General features: G+C 37.4%; 1 pseudogene; it reads right to left on the bottom strand.

The window, feature by feature from the left end:
- Window positions 1-585: 585 nt before the first annotated feature.
- The window catches only part of LOC118842064, a 79,887-nt pseudogene continuing 60,496 nt past the window's right edge, over window positions 586-19,976 (bottom strand).

The following is a 19,976-nucleotide window of genomic DNA, read 5'->3' as shown; positions in this document are numbered from 1 at the left end:
AGGTGAAGTAGTAATTGGCTAGGTAGAAGAACAAGGAGAGAATTATTTTGTGGAAGGTAAGGAAAAAGAGACTATCCAAGAGTATGGAAATGATCATCCATGTCAAGCACAGAAGAAAAAAAAAGTAGAGGGATACAGAAATAAAGATCAGAGGCCATCTGTTGTAGACATGTCAGACTCATAGTACACAGGTCACGAGAAGCCAGGAAAACTCCGACTAGAGAGCTTAACTAGATTGAGAATCATGACTGTGCACATGGAGAGCCCATTCAAATCTGTTTCTTCCCAATGCTTCTCCTTCTCTCTCTCTCTCTCTCTCTCTCTCTCTCTCTCTCTCTCTCTCTCTCTCTCTCTCTCTCTCTCCTCTAAGTTACAGGCATCACTTCTACCTCCTGGTTCACTCCTGCATCTGAGTCCATCAAACTGAGTACCTAGAACATCCAGGGAAGAAAAGACGAGTGCAAAATGTTTAAAAAGATAAATAAAATCCAATACAATATGGATAATGTTAATTTGTGATTGTCTAAGTATATATGTGACTTACATGATTCCCTTTCTATTGGATGTTGACACTATTTATCTAGGCTATCCCTTTCCTTTTTTTCCTTTGAAATAGCATTGTTTATTTCTGAGTAATAAGCAATATTTAAAATTCATTTCTTCGTCAAATATGTAATTTCTACCCTGTTGTCTGTACTTCCCAGCAGCCTAGACAGCATTTTCTGAACTTTCCTCTTTGAAATCTTCATATTTCATTACATAAGCCATAATGAATCCCTTTTCCAAATCAGTGTGAATCTTTCCTCCTGCCAGAGAAGCCTTCATCCCTTTCCTGATGTTCCATGCACATACTTCATCTGGGCCTGCAGTGAAAAAAGTGTTCTAGTTAGAGTGCTATATAGCCAGCCTTAATGATCTTTTTCAAAACAGTTTGTGTCATGTTCTTTTACAAATACTTCTGTTTCACCTCAGCACTCATTTCTTGCAACTTGAGTCCCACTAAAAGGAATGACCAAGGCACCTGGGTCATGCTTGTCTATCCACTCTTTAATTTTTATCAAATTTTTTTTTTCTTTCTAAGGTAGTCCTTTTCTGAAAGGTTACCTAAGTAGATCATTGGTTTTCAAGTCAGAAACAAGTGTTTATTCAACACTTCAATCTCTTTGTCATTCTTGGTGCAGAGTAAGTACTTTATAAATGATTATTGATAAATTTATTGGTGTTTTTTTCTATTTGGAATCTTATTGCCAATATTTTTCAGTGTCCTATGTCACTTTTATTTTATATGGTTAATTAGATGATTTGGGGGTTAAAACACATTTTTTTCCTATTTCTTCTGTTGCTTCCCATATTTCCATGATTCCATTGCATAATTTTGGTCAGTAATAATCTTGAGGGCAAAGCAGGAAAAAAAATTCTATGTATAGTGAATGTTTCGCTGCATGTTCTCACAATGGGCTATAACCAACTGTAACTAGTTTAAATTCAAATCCTACACCATGTGATCTTGCAAATGGAAAGCACAGTTTATCTTTATTAGGAAAATAAATAAACATGTGGATTTGCCCAACAAAGGTGGGAAAACATGTTCACAGGAGGAGTAATCATGAAAAACAAAATCACACCCAAAAGTGCTATTTTATTTCTCCTCTTTTTCTTCTTCTTCCTCCTCCTCCTCCTTCTTTTTATCCATCTTCTTCTCCTTCTACTTCTCCTCCTCTTCCACCAAAGAAATAAAAAAAATGCACAGAAATGTGCACAAATAAGCAGTTTTGTTACCATTTTGCTACATTTAAGATATATGAATATTATAGAAAACAAACAAGTTCATAATTTTCTATATTGCTTTCTTCCTTGTTATTTTATGTCAATTTAAATGTTTATGTTTGTTGACCATTGTTAAATTTACAATAAAAACATAAATTAAGAATAAGATTATGTGGTAGGTGTGGACTTCTGACAAAGAAAGATTGAGTGCTCTGAGATACTGGGTATGACAGGTTTATGAGATACTGGGTATGAGGTTGGAGAAAGACTTGAATAATTAATTCTGTCTAAATGGTTTAGGTTCTTATTTCTTTTTGTTTCCTTGTTTTTTGACATTCATTTTGTTCACATGGAAGTGAATAGTATAAGAGTGTTAAACATTTTCTAACTTGATAATATTTTATTTTTTCCAACTTACATATCAAGACAAATTTTAGCATTCATTTTGCAACATTTTGAGTTTCAATGGTTTTCGTTCCTCCCTCCTTTCTATTCCCTCTTCCAAAAATGGTAGGCAATTTGAAATAGGTTATACATGTGCTATGATGTAAAACATATTCCTATATTAGTCACAGTTGTAAAGAAAAAAATCATCAAAAGAAAAAGACTCAAAAAAGAATAAAGTAAGTGAAAAAATATGCTTCAATTTGTATTCATAGTCCATCAATTGTTTCTCTGGATGTGGATAGAATTTTCCTTTGTGAGTAGTGTCTTAAATCATTGTATTGCTGAGAAGAACAGAGTCTTTCACAGTTTGTCATGAGACAACATTGCTGATACAGTGTACAAAGTTTTCCTGGTTCTTCTCATTTTACTTTGCATCAGTTTGTGCAAGTCTTTCTAGGATATCTGAAATCTCCCTGTTCATCATTTCCTATTATACAACAGTATTCCATTACATTCATATACCACAGCTTGTTCAGCCATTCCCCAATTGATGGGCATCCCCTCATTTTTGAATAGTTTGCCCCCACAAAAAAGGCTGCTATAAATATTTTTGTATACATAGGTGCCTTTCCCTTTATTATGATCTTTTTTGATGAAACAGGGCTAGTAATGGTACTACTGAATCAAAGTGTATGCACAGTTTGTTTGCCCTTTAGGAATAGTTCCAAATTATTCTCCAGAATGGTTAGATCAGGTCACAACTCCGCCAAAAGTGCATTAGTGTCCCAATTTTCCCACATCCTCTTCAACATTTATTATTTTCCTTTTTTGTTTAATTAGGAAATTTGACAGATGTGAAGTGCTACCTCATTTTTTTTTAATTTGCATTTCTTTAATAGTCATTTAGAGCATTTCTTCATATAAACTTTGATTCTTAATCTGAAAACTACCTGTTTATATCCTTTGACCATCTAGAAATTGGGGAATGACTTGTACTCTTATAGATTTGAGTCAACTGTCTATGTATTTTAGAAATGAGGGGCAGCTAGTTGGCACAGTGAGTAGAGCACCGGCCCTGGAGTCAGGAGGACCTGAATTCAAATCTGACCTCAGATACTTGACATATGTATTAGCTGTGTGACCTTGGGCAAGTCACTTAACCCCAATTGCCCTGCAAAAAAACAAAAACAAAAACAAAATAAAGAAATGAGGTCTTTATCAGAGACACTTGCTGCTATAGCTAACATTTCTAGTACTATGTTGAATAATAGTGGTGATAATGGTGATAATCCTTGTTTCACCCCTGATCTTGCTGGGAAGGCTTCTACCTTATCTCCACTACAGATAATGCTTGCTCATGGTTTTAGATAGATTCTACTTATCATTTTAAGAAGAGCTCCATTTATTCCTATGCTCTCTAGTGTTTGTAATGGGAACAGGTGCTGAATTTCTGTCAAAAGCTTTTTCAACATCTATTGAGATAATCATATGAATCTATTGGCTTTATTATTGATTTGGTCAATTATGTTGATAGTTCTACTAATATTGAACCAACGCTATATTCCTGGTATAATTCCCACTTGGTCATTATGTATAATTCTTTTGATATATTTCTTTAATCACCTTATTAGTATTTTGTTCAATTTTTTGCCTTAATATTCTTTAAGGAAATTGATCTATAATTTTCTTTTTCTGTTTTAGCTCTTCCTGGTTTAGGTATCAGCACCATATTACTGTCATAAAAGGAGTTGGATAAGACTTCTTCATCTATGTTTTTGAGGGGTGAAGGTAAGGCAATTGGGGTTAAGTGACTTGCCCAAGGTCACACAGGTAGTAAGTGTGTCAAGTGTGTGAGGCCGGATGTGAACTCAGATCCTCCTGACTCCTGGGCCAGTGCTCTACAAACTACAACTCCTACCTGGCCCTTCTTCATCTATTTTTCAAAGAGTTTATATAGTATTAGAATTAATTGTTCTTTTAATGCCTGATAGAATTCACTTGTGAATCCATCTGACCCTGGGAATTTTTTTCTTAGGAAGTCCATTAATGTCTTGCTCAATTTCTTTTTTGATTTTGCTCATATTGTCAGATTTATTGATGTATAATTAGGTAAAATATTTCCTAATGATTCCTTTAATTTCTTCTTTAATAGTGGTGATTTCATTGTTTTCATTTTTGATGGGGGATATTTGGTTTTCTTCTTTTTTTTTTTTTAAATGCAATTTATTTATTTAACATATTTGGTTTTCAGCATTGATTTTCACAACAGTTTGAATTACAAATTTTCTCCCCATTTCTGCCCTCCCCCCCCACTCCAAGATGGCGTATATTCTGGTTGCCCTGTTCCCCAGTCAGCCCTCCCCTCTATCACCCCCCTCCCCTCTCATCCTCTTTTCCCTTCCTTTCTTGTAGGGCAAGATAAATTTCTACGCCCCATTGCCTGTGTATCTTATTTTTTAGTTGCATACAAAAAGTTTTTTTGTTTTTGAACATCTGATTTTAAAACTTTGAGTTCCAAATTCCCTTCCCTCTTCCCTTCCCACCCACCCTCCCTAAGAAGTTGAGCAATTCAACCTAGGCCACACATGTATTATTATGTATAACCCTTCCACAATACTCATGTTGTGAAAGGCTAACTACATTTTGCTCCTTCCCAACCCATCCCGCTTTATTGAATTTTCTCCCTTGACCCTGTCCCCTTTCCAAAGTGTTTGTTTTGATTACCTCCACCCCCATCTGCCCTCCACTCCATCATCCCCCCCGCCTTTTATTGTTTTTTTTATCTTCCTCCCTCTTCTTTCCTGTGGGGTAAGATACCCAACTGAGTATGTATGGTATTCCCCCTCAGGCCAAATCTGATGAGAACAAGGTTCCCTCATTCCCCCCTCACCTGCCCTCTCCCCTCCTCCCATAGAACTGCTTCCTCTTGCCACCTTTATGCGAGATAATCCACCCCATTCTATCTCTCCCGATCTCCCTCTCTCAGTATGTTACTCTCTCATCCCTTAATTTCATTTTATTTCTTTTAGATATCTTCCCTTCATCCTCAACTCCCCCTGTGTCTGCTCTCTCTCTTTTACATATATATATATATATATACACATAAATACACATACATACATATACACATAGATACATACATACATACACATTCACTTATATATATTTAAACATATATATATATATGCATATATATATATATATATATATATATATATATATATATATATATATATATATATATGCATATTCCCTTCAACTACCCTAATACTGAGGTCTCATGAATCATACTCATCATCTTTCCATGTAGGAATGTAAACAAAACAGTTCAACTTTAGTAAGTCCCTTGCAATTTCCGTTTCTTGATTACCTTTTCATGCTTCTCTTGATTCTTGTGTTTGAAAGTCAAATTTTCTATTCAGTTCTGGTCTTTTCGCTGAGAAAGCTTGAAAGTCCTCTATTTTATTGAAACTCCATATTTTGCCTTGGAACATGATACTCAGTTTTGCTGGGTAGGTGATTCTAGGTTTTAATCCTAGCTCCATTGACCTCCGGAATATCGCATTCCAAGCCCTTCGATCTCTTAATGTAGAAGCTGCCAGATCTTGGGTTATTCTGATTGGGTTTCCACAATACTCAAATTGTTTCTTTCTGGCTGCTTGCAGTATTTTCTCCTTGATCTGGGAGCTCTGGAATTTGGCAACAATATTCCTAGGAGATTTCTTTTTGGGATCTATTTGCGGAGGCAATCGATGGATTCTTTCAATTTCTATTTTGCCCTGTGGCTCTAGAATATCAGGGCAGTTCTCCTTGATAATTTCCTGAAAGATGGTATCTAGGCTCTTTTTTTGATCATGGCTTTCAGGTAGTCCTATAATTTTTAAATTATCTCTCCTGGATCTATTTTCCAGGTCAGTGGTTTTTCCAAGGAGATATTTCACATTGTCTTCCATTTTTTCATTCCTCTGGTTCTGTTTTATAATATCCTGATTTCTCATAAAGTCACTAGCTTCCACTTGCTCCAATCTAATTTTTAAAGTAGTATTTTCTTCAGTGGTCTTTTGGACCTCCTTTTCCATTTGGCTAATTCTGCCTTTCAAGGAATTCTTCTCCTCATTGGCTTTTTGGAGCTCTTTTGCCATTTGAGTTAGTCTATTTTGTAAGGTGTTGTTTTCTTCAGTGTATTTTTCAGTATTTTTTTGGGTCTCCTTTAGCAAGTCATTGTCTTGTTTTTCATGGTTTTCTCGCATCCTTCTCATTTCTCTTCCCAATTTTTCCTCTACTTCTCTAACTTGCTTTTCCAGATCCTTTTTGAGTTCTTCTATGGTCTGGGGCCAGTTCATGTTTTTCTTGGAGGCTTTGGTTGTAGGCTCTATGACTTTGTTGTCTTCTTTAGGCTGTATGTTTTGGTCTTCTTTGTCACCAAAGAAAGAATCCAAAGTCTGAGACTGAATCTGGGCACGTTTTCCCTGCCTGGCCATATTCCCAACCAACTAACTTGACCCTTGAGTTTTTCAGTGGGGTATGACTGCTTGTAGATTACAGAGTTCTATGTTCTACGTTTGGGGGGGAGGTGCCAGCTCTGTCAGAGCCGCACTCCTCCTTCCCCAAGGACCCCCAGTCCAGACTGGGCTCAGATCTTCGGCAGGCTGTGCACCCCTGCTGTGATCCGCCACTTAATTCCTCCCACCAGCTGGGCCTGGAGCCGGAAGTAACAACAGCTGTAGCTGCCCCACCTCCGCTGCCCCCGGGGCTGGAAGCCGAACCACGAACTCCTTCCACTCCCGCAGCTTTTCCCACTAACCTTCTCCGCAGTCTTTGGTGTTTGTGGGTCGAGGGGTCTGGTAACTGCCGCAGCTCACATATTCAGGGCGCTAGGGCCCCCTCCGCCCGGCTTCTGGTCTGAATCGTCCACGCCGCTCGGGCTGGGCTCTGCTCCACTCCGTTCCCAGCTCCCAGCTCCCAGCTCCCAGCTCCGTGTGGAATAGAGCTCACCCAGAGACCATCCGGGCTGTCCTGGGCTGGAGCCCTGCTTCCCTCTGCTGTTCTGTGGGTTCTGCCATTCTAGAATTGGTTCAGAGCCATTTTTATAGGTTTTTGGAGGGACTTGGGTACGGAGCTCACTCTAGTCCGTGCTTACCAGCCGCCATCTTGGCTCGGCCCCCCCCCCCCCCCCGATTTTCTTCTTTTTTAAAATCTAAGTAACTAATAGTTTATCTATCTTATTGTTTTTTTTTTCCTGGAAAACCACTTCATAGATTTATTCATTAGGTCTTTTTTAAAAATTTCAGTCTTACTAATCTTACCTTTGATTTTTAGGGTTTCCAAGTTTGGTTCAAAGATAGCTCAACAGCATCTTTTTGCTTATTCTGCTGTTGCAGGATTTCTTTTGGGATGCTATTTTATGGTTGTTTGCAGGTGAATGTGGGAGAACTAGGATGATTTACTTCTTACTCCAGCATCGGGGCTCTTTTTTCTAAAGGCAGAGGGGGGAATACCCTCAGGAGGCAGGAGATCATGAATCAATATCATACCATGGAATGAAGACCCATGCTGGACTCAGGAAGGTTTGGACTTGGCCTCTTAATATTTGTGTAACCTTGACAAATTACTTGACCTTAGGATTTTTTCCTCATCTATAAAATAAAGGGATTCACCCTGAAGGTCTTTTCTGGCTTTTATAATAATTAATAATAGTGAGCCAAGCACTGTGCTAAGATCTTTACAAATGTTATATTTTTTAATCCTCAGAATAACACTAGGAAATAGGTGCTACAATTATCCACATTTTATGGATGAGGAAATGGAGGCAGACTCACCTAGGGTTACACAGTTAGCAAGTATCTAAGTCTACATTTGAACTCAGGCCTTTCTGACTTCAGGCCCATTGCTCTATTAACTGTTACCACTTTTAGGTTCTGTGATTCGTTACTCATTCAATCCAATATCAATTAGGAAACCAAATTCCTGAAGTGTGTTTAGAACTCTACTAGGAGGTACTCATTCATTTGTTAATTACAGTTCCATAGTATATTCTGTGAGATCAGCATTTCAACCATAGTTGATGCATCACTTTCTATTTAATTGATGATACTTCTATCCAATAAGAAATTATCTTGGGGAGAAAGACTTTTGCTTTGGTCCTTTCAAAGAAACTCTAGGTCATAATCTTATTTTACTTGTTTGTGCCCAGAAAGGTACTTTTCTCCTTAGACTGATTGTAAGTATTCAAGTTACAGAGAACTGGTCCTTTCCCATCCTCACAGTTATTTTCATTATAGCCAGTATCCTGTGTATGCATTTAGAAAGGCATATTGTGAAATTCACAGAAATGACAGAATTTGAGAATCAAAAGAGACATCAGCAGCCATTTAGCTGGAAGTTTGCTTACTATCTTAAAATAAATAAGAATTTAAAGATGCTGGAAGGAATCTTTGGTATTGTCAGTGCTGACAAGATCATAAGAGCCCCAACTAGCCTTTTCCCTAGATACCACTAGGTTCTTCCCTTAGCAGTGGTCTTAGGTTCAGTCCCCACCAGGCAATTGACTGTGAGCTGAGTGCAACCCCTTATAACACTTCTATTGTATTTGGAGTCACAAAATACGATCCTTCTGGCAAGATGTAGGACCACTGAGGTTTATCATTTGTCTGCCACAGCAGCGTAAGAAGCAATGGCCCCTAACATTTTGGCCCGAAGCATTATGAGAGCCACTGGAAATTTACAACAGCTTTGCATCGGAACCTTCTTATATATACTGTCTCCTTCAATTACAATGTGAATTCCTTGGGAGCAAAGATGTTTCATTCCTTTTTGTAATCTCTTGCACTTACTTATTAACAAATAGTAAAAGCTTAATAAATGCTTTTTCATTCATCCCAAATAAAAAACTTGTACTCTCCTCATCCCACAATGCATTTAAATAGGTATACATTGGGTGTATGGGTCCATTGCTTTTGTTGTTGTTGCTGTTCAGTTGTGTCAGAAATGTCCAACTCTTCATGACCTTGTTTTGTATTTTCTTTTTTTTCATTTAGAGATTTTTTTTATTTTTATTTTACAATACTCAGTTCTACATAATTTCGAGTTCCAGATTTACTTTCCCACCCTCCAACCCCCTGCCCCCCTCAAGATGGCATGGAATCAGATATATCTTCCATGTAAAACTTTGCATTAAACTTATTTACACACTAGTTGTGAAGTTGTGAAGTCAAGTTGTGAAGAAGAATTATGACCAATGGAATGAATCATGAGAAAGAAGAAACAGAACAAAAAAAAAACCCCCAAAATAAAAACAATAGAGAGGAAAAAAGGGAAAAAAGGCAAGCATAAAGTATGCCTCAATATGCATTCAGACTTCATAATTCTTTCTCTGGATGTAGATAGCATTCTCCATCGTGAGTCCTTTGGAGTTGTCTTTGCACCTTATGTTTCTGAGAAGAGCAAAATCCATCAGGGTTAGTCCTCCTAGAATCCATATATCTGTGGTTGTGTATAATGCTCTCTTGGGTCTGCTCCACTCACTCAGCATTATATTGGGTAGGTTTTAACAGGTTGTTATGAAGTCCATATCATCCCCATTTCTTATGACACAATGATATTCCATTACCTTCATATACCACAACTTGTTTAGCCATTCCCCAATTGATGGGCATCCCCTTGATTTCCAATTCTTTGCTACTATAAAAAGAGTCACTATAAATATTTTTGTACATATGAGTCCTTTTCCCACTTGGGTGATCTTTTTGGGATACAATTCTAGAAATGGTATTGCTGGGTCAAAGGGTATGAACATTTTTATAGCCCTTTGGGCATAGTTCCAAATTGCTCTCCAGAATGGCTGAATCAGTTCCCAACTCCACCAGCAATGTAACAATGTTCCAATTTTCCCACATCCTCTCCAGCATTTATCATTTTCCTGTTTTGTCATTTTAACCAATATGATAGGAGAGATGTGGTGCCTAAAAGTTGTTTTGATTTGCATTTCTCTAAACAGTAGTGATTTTGAGCATTTTTTCATATGCTTACCATTTCTCAATTGGGAAATGACTTGTATTCCTATATATTTGGCTCAGTTCTCTGTATATTTTTTAGATGGGTCCTTTATCATAGACACTGGTTGTAACAATTTTCCCCAATTTTTTGCCTCCCTCCTAATATTTGTTGCATTGGATTTTTTTATACAAAAACATTTCAATTTAACATAATCAAAATTATCCATTTTGTGTTTTGTAATGCTCTCTATCTCCTGTTGTGTCATGAATTCTTTTCTTTTCTACAAATCTGGTAGGTAAACTATTACTTCCTGTCCAAAATTGCTTATAGTATCAGCCTTTATTCCTAAATCGTGAACCCATTTTGACTTTATTTTGGTATATGGTGTAAGATATTGGTCTATGCCCAGTTTCTGCCCTACCATTTTCCAATTTTCCCAGCAGTTTTTGTGAAATAGTGAATTCTTAGCCCAGAAGCTGGATTCTTTGGGTTTATCAAAGAGTAGATTGCTATAGTCATTGACCACTGCGTCTTGTGTACCTATCCTATTCCACTGATCCACGACTCTGTTTCTTAGCCAGTACCAGGTAGTTTTGATGACTACTGCTTTACAGTACAGTTCAATTTCTGGCATGTCTAGTCTACCTTCCCTAGTATTTCTTTTCATTAATACCCTAGATATTCTAGACTTCTTGTTGTTCTAGTTGAATTTTGTTATTATTTCATGCAGCTCTGTAAAATAATTTTTGGTAGTTCGATTGATATGGCACTGAATAGATAGATTAATTTAGGTACAATTGTCATTTTTATTATATTAGCTCAGCCTAACCATGAGCAACTGATATTTTTCCATTTATTTACATCTGCTTGTATTTGTGTGAAAAGTGTTTCATAATTATGTTCATATAGTCCCTGGTTTTTTCTTGACAGATAGACTCCCAAATGTTTTATAGCATCTACAGTAAATTTGAATGGAATTTCTCTTTCTATCTCTTGCTGTTGGGCTTTGTTAGTAATGTATAGGAATGCCAAGGATTTATGTGGGTTTATTTTATATCCTGCAACTTTGCTGAAGTTGTTTATTATTTCAAGTAGTTTTTTACTTGATTCTCTAGGATTCTCTAAATGAATCACCACATCATCTGCAAAAATGATTATTTAGTTTCTTCTTTGCATGTTCTAGTTCCTCAATTTTTTTTTCTTCTCTTATTGCTACAGCTAACCTTTGTAGTACCAAATTGAATAGTAGGGGAGATAATGGACTTCCTTGTTTCACCACTGATCTTATTGGGAATGCATCTAGCTTATCCCCATTACAAATAATACTTGTTGATGGTTTTAGGTAGATGGTATTTATGATTTTAAGGAAGGTTCCATTTATTCCTATGCTTTCTAGTGTTTTTAATAGGAATAGGTGTTGTATTTTGTCAAAGGCTTTTTCTGTGTCTATTGAGATGATCATATGGTTTATGCTAGTTTTGTTGTCGATATGGTCAGTTATGCTGATAGTTTTCCTAATATTGAACCAGCCTTGCATTCCTGGAATAAATCCTACCTGGTCATAGTGTATTATTCTTATAATATGTTGCTGCAATCTTTTTGCTAATATTTTATTTAAAATTTTTGCATCAATATCCATTAGGGATATTGGTCTATAATTTTCTTTCTCTGTTTTGACTCTACCTGGTTTGGGTATTAGTGACATATTTGTGTCATAAAAATAATTTGGTAGGACTTCTACTTCACCTATCTTCCCAAATAGTCCACAGAGTTTAGAAATTAATTGTTCTTTAAATGTTTCATAAAATTTACATGTAAAACTGTCTGGTCCTGGAGATATTTTCCTAGGGAGTTCATTGACAGCTTACACAATTTCTTTTTCTGAAATTGTGTTATTTAGCAATTTTACTGCCCCTTCTGTTAACCTGGGCAATTTATACTTTTGTAGATATTCATCCATATCACAAAGGTTGTCAACTTAATGGGCATACAATTGGCAAAAAAATTAATAATTACTGTTTTGATTTCCTCTTCATTACAGGTGAATTCACCCTTTACATTTTTGATACTGGTAATTTGATTTTCTTTTTTCTTTTTCTTAATCAAATTCACCAAAGGTTTATCAATTTTATTGGTTTTTTCATAAAACCAGCTCTTTGTTTTATTTGCTAATTCAATAGTTTTCTTGGTTTCAGTTTTATTAATCTCTCCTTTGATTTTCAGTATTTCTAATTTGGTATTTAATTGGGGATTTTCAATTTGTTCTTTTTCTAGCTTTTTCAGTTGCGTGCCCAATTCATTGATCTCTATTTCATTCATATAAGCATTTAGAGACATAAAAGTTCCCCTAAGAACTGCTTTTGCCGCAGTTTTGGTATGTTGTCTCATTATTGCCATTCTCTTGAATGCAGTTATTAATTGTTTCTATGATTTGTTCTTTGGCCTACTCATTCTTTTTTATTTTTTTATTTTTCCATTTATTGAATTTATTTAATATTTTTAGTTTTCAGCATTGATTTTCACAAGAGTTTGAATTCCAAATTTTCTTCCCATTTATACCCTCCCACCCACTTCAAAATGCCATATATTTTGGTTGCCCTGTTCCCCAGTCAGCCCACCCTTCTGTTACCCCACTCCCCTCCCATTCCCTTTTCCCTTACTTTCTTGTAGGGCAAGATAAATTTCTATGCCCCATTGCCTGTGCATCTTATTTTGTAGTTGCTTGCAAATTTTTTTTTGAACATCAGATTTTAAAACTTTTAGTTTCAAATTCTCTCACCTCTTCCCTCCCCACCCTCCCTCCCTAAGAAGGCAAGCAATTCAACATAGGCCACATGTGTATCATTATGTAAAACCTTTCCACAATACTCCTGTTGTGAAAGACTAAGTATATTTTGCTCCTTCTTATCCCATCAACCTTTATTCAATTTTCTCCCTTGACGCTGTCCCTTTTCGAAAGTATTTGCTTTTGATTACCTCCTCCCCCTATCTTCCCTCCATTCTATCGTCCACCATTTTTTACCTCCTTTCTCCTTCTTTCCTGTGGGGTAAGATACCCAATTGAGTGTGTATGGTATTCCCTCCTCAGGTCAAATCCGATGAGAGCAAGATTCACTTATTCCCCTCACCTGCCCGCTCTTCCCTTCCTACAGAACTGCTTTTACTTGCTACTTGAATGTGAGATAATTTACCCCATTCTATCTCTCCCTTTCTCCCTTTCTCGATATATTACTCTCTCCTTCCTTAATTTGATATTTTTTTTAGATATCATCCCTTCATATTCAACTCAATCGGTTCCCTCTGTCTATATATCTATATCTATACATCCATATATATATAGACACATATATACATACATACATATGTATATGTATATGTATGTATATGTGTATGCATATGTGTATGTATATGTACATGTATATGTATATATGTGTGTGTGTGTGTGTGTGTGTGTGTGTATATATATATATATATATATATATATATATATATATATATATATATATATATGTATATTCCTTTCAGCTACATTAATACTGAGGTCTCATGAATCATACACATCACCTTTCCATGTAGGAATGTAAACAAAACAGTTCAACTTTAGTAAGTCCCTTGTGATTTCTCTTTCTTGTCTACATTTTCATTCTGGTCTTGATTCTAGTGTGTGAAAGTCAAATTTTCTTTTCAGCTCTGGTCTTTTCACTGAGAAAGCTTGAAAGTCCTCTATTTTGTTGAAAGTCCTATTTTGCCTTGGAGCATAATACTCAGTTTTGCTGGGTAGGTGATTCTTGGTTTTAATCCTAGCTCCATTAACCTCCAGAATATTTTATTCCAAACCCTTTGATCCCTTAATATAGAAGCTGCTAGATTTTGTGTTGTCCTGATTGTGTTTGCACAATACTAAAATTGTTTCTTTCTGGCTGCTTACAGTATTTTCTCCTCGATCTGGGAGCTCTGGAATTTGTCTATAATATTTCTACTAGTTGTCTTTTTGGGATCCTTTTGAGGAGGTGATCTGTGGATTCTTTCAATTTTTATTTTACCCTATGGCTTTAGAATATCAGGGCATTTCTTCCTGATAATTTCTTGAAAGATGATTTCTAGGCTTGTTTTTTGATCATGGCTTTCAGGTAGTCCAATCATTTTCAGATTTTCTCTCCTGGATCTATTTTCCAGGTAAGTGGTTTTTCTTTCGATAAGATATTTCACATTGTCTTCTATTTTTTCATTCCTTTGGTTCTGTTTTATAATATCTTGATTTCTCATCAAGTCACTAGCTTCCACTTGCTCCAATCTAATTTTTAAAGTAGTATTTTCTTCAGTGATCCTTTGGACCTCCTTTTGCATTTGTGTAATTCTGCCTTTCAAGGCATTCTTCTCCTCATTGGCTTTTTGGAGCTCTTTTCCCATTTGGATTAGTCTATTTTTAAAGGTGTTGTTTTCTTCAGTGTATTTTTCAGTATTTTTTGGGTCTCCTTTAGCAGGTCATTGATTGTTTTCCATGGTTTTCTCGCATCCTGCTCATTTCTCTTCTCAATTTTTCCTCTACTTCTCTAACTTGCTTTTCCAAATCCTTTTTGAACTCTTCCATGGTCTGGGACCAGTTCATGTTTTTCTTGGAGACTTTTGATGTAGGTTCTTTGACTTTGTTAACTTCTTCTGTCTGTATGTTTTGGTCTTCTTTGTCTCCAAAGAAAGATTCCAAAGTCTGAGACTGAATCTGAGTCCATTTTTGCTGCCTGGCTATGTTCCCAACAAGCTACTTTACCTTTAAGTTTTTCATGGGGGTACAACTGCTTGTAGAGTAGAGAGTACTTTGTTCCAAGCTTGAGGGGATGCACTATTGTTTTCAGAGCTATTTCTATTCAGCCAGCTCTGCCACACCAGCAGTACTCCTCCCCCAATAACTGCCAATCTGGACTGGACTCAAATCGTAAGGTGGGCCTGGGACCAGAAGCAACTGCAGCTGTAGTTCTGTAGCTGCATCACCTGCTGCTGCCCCCTGGGGTGATGGCCAAACCAAAAACTCCTTTCACTCTGTCCCCTGCAAAAGCCCCCTAATCCTCTCTGTTGTCTTTGTTTTTTGTCAGTTGAGAAGTCTGGTAACTGCCATAGCTCACTGATTCAGGGTGTTAGGGCCTGTTTCACCAGGCTCCAGGTCTCGTTGGTCTTGGCACCATTGATTCTGGGCTCTGCTCTGCTCCCAGCTCCTTGAGTGATAGACCTCACCCAGTGACCATCCAGGCTGTCCTGGGCTGCAGTCCTGCTTCTCTCTGTTGTTTTGTGGGTTCTGTAGTTCTGGAATTTGTTCAGAGCCAGTTTTGTAGATTTTTGGAGGGACCTGGGGGCAGCTCATGCGAGTCCCTGCTTTCCAGCCACCATCTTGGTTCCGCCCCTCTTCCTTATCTCTTTTAATTAAATCTATCTTTACTTTTGCTTTGTCTGTGATTAGGATTGCTACATCTCCTTTTTTTTACTTTTGCTAAACCACAATATATTTCACTCCAGCCTTTTACCTTTACCCTGTGTGTATACCCCTATTTCAAATGTGTTTATTCCATTGTATTATCTGCTTCTGTTTTATGGGAGAGTTCATCCAATTCACATTCACCGTTATGATTTCTATCTGTGTCTTTTTCTCCATCCTATTTCCCCCATTTATGCTTTTATTTCTTTTTTTCCCCTTCCACTCCTCAACAATATTTTGTATTTTCTTGGCAAAGATACTGGAATGGTTGGCAATTTCCTTTTACAATACATTTTATAGATGAGGAGAATGAGGAAAATAGGGTTAAGTGACTGGCCCAGGGTCACACAGCAAGTATCTGAGGCCAAATTGATGCTCAGGTCTTCCTGGCTCCAGGCCCATCATTCCATCCACTTTGCCATCTAACTGTGTACTTCCCCCATCCATCCCTCTCCCACTGTTTAAGTATCTCTGAATTCATACTTTTCTTTAAGCAACTTCCTTAAAAATATTTTCTAAGACTCTCTTTTCCCCCGATCACTTTCTCATGCATTATCTCCTATGATCCTCACACCATCCATATATAGTAAAGTACCAGAATTTTATAGTGGAAGAAATTATATTTCATTATATTGAATTATATTAATTGCATTCCATTATTTTAATCAAATCACATCATATTTTATCATGCCATATCACATCATAGCATGCCATATTGATGGAGGAGTATATTACTTGCTTCAGTAGGAAAGAGCATGGAAGGAAGGAGAGTCAGGGAGTAAAGTGTCCATTTTTTTGGTAGTCAAGACAATTTGCCATGCCTGGAATTATTTCCCTTCTCATCTCTACCTCTTGGAACTCCTGGCTGAACTCAAGCCTTAGTTCAGGTGTCCCTGCTTCCTAACAACCAGCCCCTCCTCCCTCCCCAACCTCACTGGTATTAGTAAGCTCCTTGAGGGCAGGAGCTATTTAATTTTCTCTTTGTATCCCCAGCATAGTGCCTGGCACGTGGTATGTGCTTGACAAATGTTTTCTGAACTAAGGTATTGCTCAGGTTCACGTAGGTACTAAGTTTCTTCTGACTTTCTGGTCTAGAAGTCTTCCTTCCCTAACATTGCACTTTTCATAGATGAGGCTTATTTTCTTGAGGTGGGATTGATAGCACACTTAGGTCTTCAGCATGGCAGGTCTCATAATCAAGTAGAAACACTGTTCTTGAGTAATTACCAAAACAAGCTTTTTGTTGGTGAAAGGCACATTTAGCTAGAATCAGAGGCTCATGTGACCCCAGAATTAACACTGCAAGATGTCTCTGAGGCCATCTATTCAAATCACAAGTGAAGAGACTAAGACTTGAGGGTAGGGAGAGAAGGAGTCACCAGTTATAATGGCAGTTAGGTATCATTGTGGATAAAGTGTCACATTTGGAATCAGGAAGCCTTCAGTGAAATTTGTTGCACCTTTTCAGTCATATCTAATTATTAGTGAACCCATTTTGGAGCTTTCTTGGCAGAAGAGGAAGCTGAGGCAAACCGGGTGAAGTGACTTGTTTGATCTTCCTGATCTCAAGTCCAGTGTTCTATCAACTGTGCTACCTTCAGTGCAAACTGGGGTGTGAACTGGGATGAGGTACATATATTCTTTCATCATCAGTTTCCTCATCTGTAAAATGGGGATAGTAATATAACCTACCTCACAGGATAATGATAAGGAACAAATAGAATAATATATCTAAAATGCTTGGTGAATCTTTATACATGGTAGTAATTATTATGATTAATTTTTATTGCCCAGGGCAAGTTATAAGTTGCAGAGGCAGTATTTGAACCTGTGATCTCTGACTTCAAACCCTGGGTCTTTTATCCTGTTCCACTTCTCTTTTCTTCAGCTAAAACCAAACCAAACAAACGAGGAAAAAACTGGAAAATGTCACAATGAATCAATGGGGCAGTAGTAAACTGTGATGTGGTCCTATACTTAGGCTAACACATCATTTATAGAAGCTTTATAGAAGTGTAAGGCATTTATAAATGACTTTAGAAAAGATGATCAGAAACCACTGGTCAGATGGATTTGTAAATTACAAAAGATAATTAGCTGGTCTCTATATGGGGGCTAATGGAGTGCAGTGAATGTATTTCTGGAATGAGTTCACATAGTCCATTTTCAGATCTGGGGTTATCTAAGTCTCTCCTGTCAGTGTATGTTGTTTGTGTAGTGGAAAAATGACATGGCCTTTGTTTTCCTATGTTTGATGTCTTCTTTTTCTTCTTGAATTTGCAAGGCCACACCAGGGAGTTAAACTACCTCTTACTTTATACTCCACTGGATTAATGAAATTTTTCCATATTTTTTGGAGAGTTTGAATAGGTGGAAGGAGGTTCCCTTCACTTCATAGCTGCCCCTGGCCAATGAGTTAAAGTTATAACTCTCTTTGCCTGCAATAACTCTGTCTACATACAGTAAATGCTGCTATTATTGTGGTCAGTTTTATGTATGCTTGTGTGGCAGTGCCTGTCAGGAAGGGACATTTTCTGGAAGTCCCAAACAACTGTGTTGAAGACCCCAGCCTATCTTGGACCCTCAGTGAGCCTGTCAGGCAATTTCAGAGCCAGACTTTTGTTGATGTATAAAAGCAGTAGAACATTTGGTGTTTCATGTGTGGCTTATGGCATTTGCCCATTTTCCACTTTGCTGCTCATGGCTTGGCTTAAAATCAATGGGGAATCAATATTGCTTTCCTAGCATCAATGTCCCTCTTATGGTCATTCACTGGCAATCCTGGGGATGGATCCCTAAAATGTAAAGTTGATATAAAGAAGTGTGCGATGCTGGGGGAAGGGGTAAGACAGAATGAAGATCTCAAAACACATATGTTAGTCTCCAACATATAGTACCCTATGCCAGATGCCTGGCAAAGGGAAAGAAAAGAATTCAAAGAATAGCTAGCATTTATATAGTGCTTTAACTTTTGCAAAGTTTTTTCACATATGTTATCTCATTTGATCTTCACAACAACCCTTTGAGCTACATGCTACTACTGTCTCCATTTTTATGGGTGTGGAAACTGAGGATGAATAGAAAAAAAAAGTTAATTGCTAAGGGTCACACAGTTGGTGAGTATTTGAGGCAAGATTCGAACTCAGGTCTCCCTTATGGCAAGTTCAATGCTCTATTCCCTACTCTATCTTGCTATACTCTCTGACATTACATTGGAGTGATTAAAATGAACTAAGACTTTTCAGACACCCAGCATATGAAAAGAGTTAAGAATTCTCTAGGAAAGCAGTTTGGTGCAGTGGAATAGAAAGCTAGTCTTGGAACCAGGAAGACCTGGATGCAATCCTACCTCTAATATTTACTCTATGTAGATTTCCTCTATGCAAGGAACAACTTCCTTTGGCCTCAGTTTCCTGTTCTATAAAATAAGGGGAAGGATAGACTCAATGGCCTCTAGGATTCTTTCTGGTTCTAGGCCTACAGCCCTCTGATCCCCTAACTAATCTCAGTTTCCCAGGTAACATTCCAAATCTATACATCAGATGACACTTGCTGATCATCATTGGTAGAGGAAATGTTTTTACAGAGGGTTCCCTATATGAATGGAATCACAGATCCATACCAAAAAATAAACAAAAAAACACAAATAAATATCTCTTTAAACTTCTATCACAACCATATACTCTAGTCATACTGAGTTACTCACCCTTACTAAATGAGTCCCAAGCTTACCCAACCTATGGTTTTACACATGCTGTAAACTTCCCTTCATTCTCCCTTTTTAAAATCCTGCTCATCCTTTGAAGACCCATCTAACTGCTACTACCTCAAAAAGCCTTCCCTCATCCCCTCTCCTCCCACATGCCTCTGGACATTATCTCCCATTTAAAACACTTAGTTTGTACCTCTCTTGTGGATATATTACATTCTGCTTTGAGCTATAACGGGGTTTTTTGTATATCTTCTCTTTCCCGCTAGACTATAAGCATCGTGATAGCTGGGTCTATGCCCATACAACTATTCCAGGAATGTTTCTTGAATGAAGGAATGAATGAATCAATAAGAAACAGAATTGAATTTGCCTTCATTCCACTAACATTATAGTCTAGTTTTAGAGGTTCAAAGGTTAATTAAATTGATTTTAAAACAACGTCTTGGCATTTCCTTAATTAACCTTACTGTTTGCCTTGTTACTTCACTCCTATTCAGCACTGTCACTGTGGCAGGGTTAAGGTTACCACCCCTCACCTCCTCAAGGAGGAGGGAACAAAAAGAAAATGATTTGCTCACTGTCTGACTGGGGGAGCTCATTAGCTCTCGGATGTAAGCCATTAACAACCCATCAGAAGAGACTAGCAGC

This window comes from Trichosurus vulpecula, chromosome 3, assembly GCF_011100635.1.
Source record: "Trichosurus vulpecula isolate mTriVul1 chromosome 3, mTriVul1.pri, whole genome shotgun sequence".
Taxonomy (NCBI): Eukaryota; Metazoa; Chordata; class Mammalia; order Diprotodontia; family Phalangeridae; genus Trichosurus; species Trichosurus vulpecula.
The sequence above is the reverse complement of the archived record's forward strand: the minus strand, read 5'-3'. Positions and strand labels throughout refer to the sequence as shown.